General features: G+C 40.5%; 1 protein-coding gene across 1 annotated transcript in view; it reads left to right on the plus strand.

The window, feature by feature from the left end:
- Positions 1 to 5,682, plus strand: part of LOC132401897 (cytochrome c oxidase assembly factor 7) — a 29,560-nt gene extending 23,878 nt beyond the window's left edge. The window contains exons 7-8 of the transcript XR_009514741.1: positions 2,202 to 2,313; positions 5,474 to 5,682. The gene's annotated coding sequence lies outside the window, so the exon portion shown is untranslated. The remainder of the gene's footprint in view (positions 1 to 2,201; positions 2,314 to 5,473) is intronic.
- The last annotated feature ends 346 nt before the right edge of the window (positions 5,683 to 6,028 follow it).

Raw genomic sequence — 6,028 nt, forward strand, 5'->3', positions numbered from 1 at the left:
TCATTGGAAAAATCAACATTCTTTGACAAATTCTGCATTAAAAACATGTTCTAGAACATCAGAAGCTGGAAGAAGAATTAGTGGATTTGTCATGGAGTCAAGAGGAAGAGATATCTGCTTACCCTTGCCAACCCTCATTCAGTGGGACCATATGCCCAGCAACAAGGATGGAATTCCAACCCCTGAAGCTGCAGGCCATAGCAGACCAGGTTCTCCACTTGACTCTTCTGCTGAGATTCTGTTGCCTTGCAGAGACAACGTCCATGCACATTAGATAGGAGTATAACACAATGATTGGCACAATGCACCTTATGCCCAATGACCAGGCCAAATTTGGGTCATTGTGGGTGAAGTCTGCCTTGATGGTGCCCATCAGCCCACCGTCAGCACATTTAAGATGAATGTCCTGGAGAACAGCTGCCCAAATTATTTCAGACCCTGTGAGAGTAGAATCTGTATGGAAGAGAAGATTGTAAGTTAGAAAACCAAGCTCCCTGACATACTTGCCTCTGCTCAACCATATTTAGAAAAGTTGCTCTGTTGTCACTCAGAAGATAACTATGAGCTGGCACCTTCCATCAAAGATGAGGTCTTCCTTCAAATCGTGAACAAAGATTTTAGCAAAGGCAAGTCAAACAGTTGTGTAGCTTCCCTTCCTTTCTGCCCTGTGTAACAACTACCAAACAACAGAGCACAGCCAACTCATTCCCCTCAGTCCCACACTGAGAAGGAAACTAGAAATGAAAGATCATTACATGGAGTTCATGGAGAGACTCTTCAGGTACAATCATGCTGACTTAGCACCCTCAGCAGATCACAAAGAAACCTGGCATTTGCCCAACTTTTGTGTTTACCATCCTCAGAAACCTGCACAAATACGAATTGTCTTTGATTCAAGTGCACAGTTCAAAGAATTAACATTGAACAATATGCTCTAGTAGGGTCCAGACCTCCATAACAGTCTGCTCAGGCTCGTCATGCACTTCAGAACTGAGTCTATCACAGTAATGACAGACATTGAACAAATTTTCCACAGCTTCCTAGTGAGAGAGGATCATCGAGACTACCTCAGACAGCAAAAAGATTCTGGAGTACCACATGAGAGTTTGTGGTTGGTAACTGTCCCTCACCAGCTGCAGCAATCCATGAGGACAGCTGTCGAGGGCGAGAAGGAATTCGGGACTGAAACATGTAGGTACATACACAATGAACGTTTTAAATCACTTTCTAGTGCAGAAAAAGCAGTCAGCATGCTGAAAGCAGCTCAAGATATGTTGGTACAGTCTGATCTCAGCCTGCATCCGACAGTGTTGAAGTCATGCAACTTTCCCATCTGAAGATCTGGCCAAAGACCAGATGTTCTTGGGCAGGACCTCCCTCTGATGCAGTGCAGTTTGGGCCTTGGATGGGACATCGTTATTGACACCCGTACTTTCCAGGTCGTTGATACTGAAAGGCTCTTTACACATCGTGATATGCTATCAGCTATCAGCAGTCTAATTGAGCCTCCTGGATTTGCTGCTCCAGTCAGTACTCGGGGTGCTTCATGTTAATAAGTTGACCTTGGGGCACTTATGCATACCTGAACGTCATAAACACTACTGGATATAATGAAGCTGGACATATCCCAGGCAAGGCAAAGGTTGCTCCCAAACAAGATCTCACCATGCCAAGACTTGAACTCAATGCTGCTTTTCTAGCAGTTGAGATGGCAGGGGTAATTGAAGAAGTGGACAGAGAACTAGATGAAATCAAGTTCTTTACCAAGAGCAAGGTTGAGTTTAGTTATATATTTAGTAAAACAAGGAGATACTATGTTTATGTACATAATAGGATCCAACTCATCAGGCAATCATCCCAGAAGGGACAATAAAACTGATCATGCCAGAAGAAGGCTCCAAGTTAATCAAATTACCCTCTCCTCATGATTAATGTAGTTCCCAGCTGATCCCCACCAGGAACCTCATCAAGGCTGGTATTTTCAACATGAGAATGGTTAAAGACTGTGTAGTAAGATTGTTTTCAAGGCTGGTCTCCCAGACCATTCTTCTTTTACTAAAGAAATTTAAATGATCATTTGATTATAGTTTCAGTAGTTAAGTTTGACATCCTATGGTGTTCTGGCTTCTAGAGGGACAGTTCATTTTGTATGAACATCACTTTCTGTATGTAATCTGTTTTTTTACATCATTTCCTGGCAGGTTAATTTTGTTTTGAGTTGAAGCATACAGTGGAAAAGCATTCATCTCCATCCTCTCTATATTTGCCCTTGGAACAGCAATATCTGTGTGTCTTAAGTTTTTGTTAATATTGGTAAGCATTTAGTAGATATATTTTGAAGGAAGTGAATGTTCATTGTTTATCATTATTAAGATGATATTGTGCCACGTTTACTCTTGTTGACATGGAATGGTTATGGAGTAATGCACATGTGTTAACACCGGCTGTGAGAATTATCGGCAGTATTAGTATATTCAAGTGAATGACAATCCGGTTTTGAATTTAATACGTATTTTACTTAACTTTTTGTAGCTTCACAAGTAATACCTCAATAAAAACCCTGAACCTTCCATCTTGGGTGATTTTTGAGGTGTTTAACTCACTGCATAGCTGTGCAGAGACACACTGCAAGGGCAGTAGATTTCCTAACCCGTAAAATTTCACTTTTGTGTTGGTGAAATTTATTCATGTTCTTCTTAAGTATTGCAAACTTTTCAGATTCAGTTAATCTCAGTTTAAAAACAAAATCTCAAAATTAATCCTGGTCTGTCATTTTGATCTCTGACAATTTTTGGCTCACTCCTCCTCATTCTTCACAATTTTAAAAGCTGTATATGCACTCTTTTCCCACACTGCAATTTGAACACTGTATTATCCTAGTGTTCTTACTTAAAGCCTTTGTTCCAAATTCTTACTAATCACATTAACTGCCATTATCTGTCAGCTCCTAAATGAATACAACTACAATATATTCATGCAGTTCTAAAGCAGATCAGCACTTTATTTAAGTCTCATTCATTACATGAAAATTGAACAAGAATAATTACTGTAATATTGGCACTACATCCTGCCATTACATGTACCATTGATCAATACATTTGTTCTGTTGGCAGCGATGATCTCATTATCTGTACCAAGGATGTGCTTCATCCTGAACATCAAACATGTTACTTAAAGAGAAAACATTTTTGTGTTAAAATGACAAAATGGAATAAAACCAATTTGAATTTAATTTAGACAGATTTAATTTTTTTAAAAACTAAGCACAATGTGAGGAAAAAATGACAAATTGCATGGTCTAATTTCAAGTATCATTCCAAATGCTTGTACAAGCCCCTCAGTTAGATGTTACAGTGAACCGAAGTCTTTAGTGCACCTGCACACAGCAAAGACAAACATTGTTTCCCACAGATTGGCTCCAAAGCATTTTCCAAGATTTTTTCAAGAAAGCCAAAAATTTCCCATAACATTGAAAACAACAAAAAATAGAAATCTTTCTCCTGCATCATTTTATCTTCCATGGATGAATTAATGTTTTATCAGTCTGCTGAATTTATGACTTCATTATTTATTTGGCATAATCTGAGAGGGCAATTATAAAAATATCAGCAGGTAGTTTTAGGAAACTTTGCTGCAGTAAATTTTGCATTGATTTTAAAGATGCCAAAATTCTTAAATTTAATCTGCATAACTCAATAGCAATTTCTTCTTACATGCCAATAAAATACTCTGGAGAGACTGATTTCAAACCATTGCCATTTTATAGCAGCAATGTAATTCTGGATGTGCTTTACAGGAAGATGTTGTTTCCTGCTTGGAATTGCTGCCTGCCACCCTTAGGTCAGCAGCAGGGTCATCAGCTGGGGACCACCACTCAATGATGTTTCACTCTCTTAGCCCGGGTACATTTTCCGGTGGCTGGATGTCTCCCTGCAGCTTCCAACGGGGTTAGTCGGTCCCCTAATTTCTGTCCTTCCTCCTCAGCCACAGCCAACAGCTGCCCTTTTCTGCCTCTTCAGACAACTCTCCAGTGGACCTCCTGAACTCCCCCCAGTCACTGCCATATCACAGAATAACCTTGTCGCCAATGTACTGACAAAGACCCAGCATCCTACCTCCACAGGGTGGACGATGCTCCTCCAGCCAGCTTTCTTACACTCAGCTGCCAGGTCTGAGTACTTCAGCCTCTTCTCATGGGCAGCCATTCCTTTCTCCATGGGTTGGGTAACTTAGTGAGGAGGACTCTTTTGGTGGCCGTGGACGACAGTAGCATGCCTGGGTGGAGAGATGCGGTGGTGATTTCCATGGGAACTGTAGCTTTCTGCCGAGATATGCACTCATGTTCCACTCCTTGCCTGTGGAGAGGAGTCCTGAAGGTGCTCTTGGGCGGGTGCATTCTGTGCTTTTACCAGCATTAACAAATGGGGTGACTTGTCATCCCGCTGGGGAAAGGTGCTTCTTGCATCCCACCGGCAGGTCTCTAGGATCTCTGCCAGCTTCTTTAGGAGCTAGTTGTGCTGCTATATGTAGCGCCCTAGGGACATCACAGTCTTGCATCCTTCCAGGATGTGTTGGAAGTTGGCATTGGTGGTATCAGACAGGGGCAGCTAATCTCATCTTTTATGAGTGGCACAGATTTTAGTCAAAATGGAGATCACACCTTTATCTCTAACCTAACAGTCAATGGAATTTCAAGTTATTTCCATTTCTATATTGTGTGAAATTTGTATTACACATTTAATTGATATTTCCAGTTTGGAAGCCTTTAAAGAAAAATGGAGGATTTAAATTTACCCCAAACCAGAAACATTTCTCAAACATGTCAAAAAAAAAATGCCCCAGTTTACAGGCAAATTGAAAACAAATTGGTCACAAATTTAACACACCATATTCCTTCAGGAAAGCGGTTGGTCTGGGCCTACCACCCAAATTCATCTCCCTTGCTTTTCCTGGAATTCCATTTACTTTTCTATGGCTCCACAGTTTTATTTGTCCAAGGGACCTGACTGAACAATTCAGGAATGGCGACCATGGTTCAGGTCAGGGATTCTAAAGCTCCATCCCCAACTCCCTGGTGACCTTTTGACAAACAAAATCCAAAGAATAGGCCACTCAAGCCAAACTCAACACTCAATATGGTGTGGCTGATCCAACAGATCTCTACTCCTCTTTCATCCCTTTTCACATACTCCTTGATCTTTCAAAAAATTGTCTACTTCCCCTACAAGTATCCCCCAAAGATCTAGCCTCTGCAAACTTCCATAGTTAAGAAATCACCCTCCATGAGAAATTGCTTTTCAGCTCAGCTTTAAATGACTGCCCTAATTTGCAAGTATAAAACCTGGTCAAAAGGATTTAAGCAATTAAAAAATACTTTAAAATACATATGGTATACTTAAAACACTTTAGTTGTCACATATTAAGTAAAATAAGAGATGACATTTGCTTGCGTTTCACTTTTCAATTTATGTAGAAATTCCATTTGAATTGTTGGGATCATGCCGTGTGTGCTAGCTGTTCCAGAAGCAAAGTTTCTCCAGCCCCTCAGCATAGGACATCCGTACATTTCTGTTCCATCCCTGGATTGAGTGGCAAGTTGAACAGCAGAGTGAGATTTCCGTGTGACAGTGCACAGGGTTAAGCTGACCTGTGTGGATCACCATGGAAACGGACTTCCAATCAGTAAGTTCTGGTCCTTTGGTTAAAACATTTGATGTATCCAAATTCAAATTCAGGAGTGTTCAATGTCTTTTAACTCAGCAGGAGAAAACAATACAATGGCATAGACATAATTTAAGGTGGCCTTTCACACAAAAGGAATGTTGTAACTATTGATTGACAGCATAGAGATTGTGGTTGGTACTACAATTTGATCTGTTCCATGTCTTTAATGGGGTCAACTGGAAAGTTGATTTTCATTCCACAGTCACGTTTACTTCATGATTTCTGTAAGGATAATCATCAGTTTCAGTCACACAATTCAGCTGCTCATTAAAGTATCAGAGGCAATGAATGCTAATAATCCACT

This window comes from Hypanus sabinus, chromosome 11, assembly GCF_030144855.1.
Source record: "Hypanus sabinus isolate sHypSab1 chromosome 11, sHypSab1.hap1, whole genome shotgun sequence".
Lineage (NCBI taxonomy): Eukaryota > Metazoa > Chordata > Chondrichthyes > Myliobatiformes > Dasyatidae > Hypanus > Hypanus sabinus.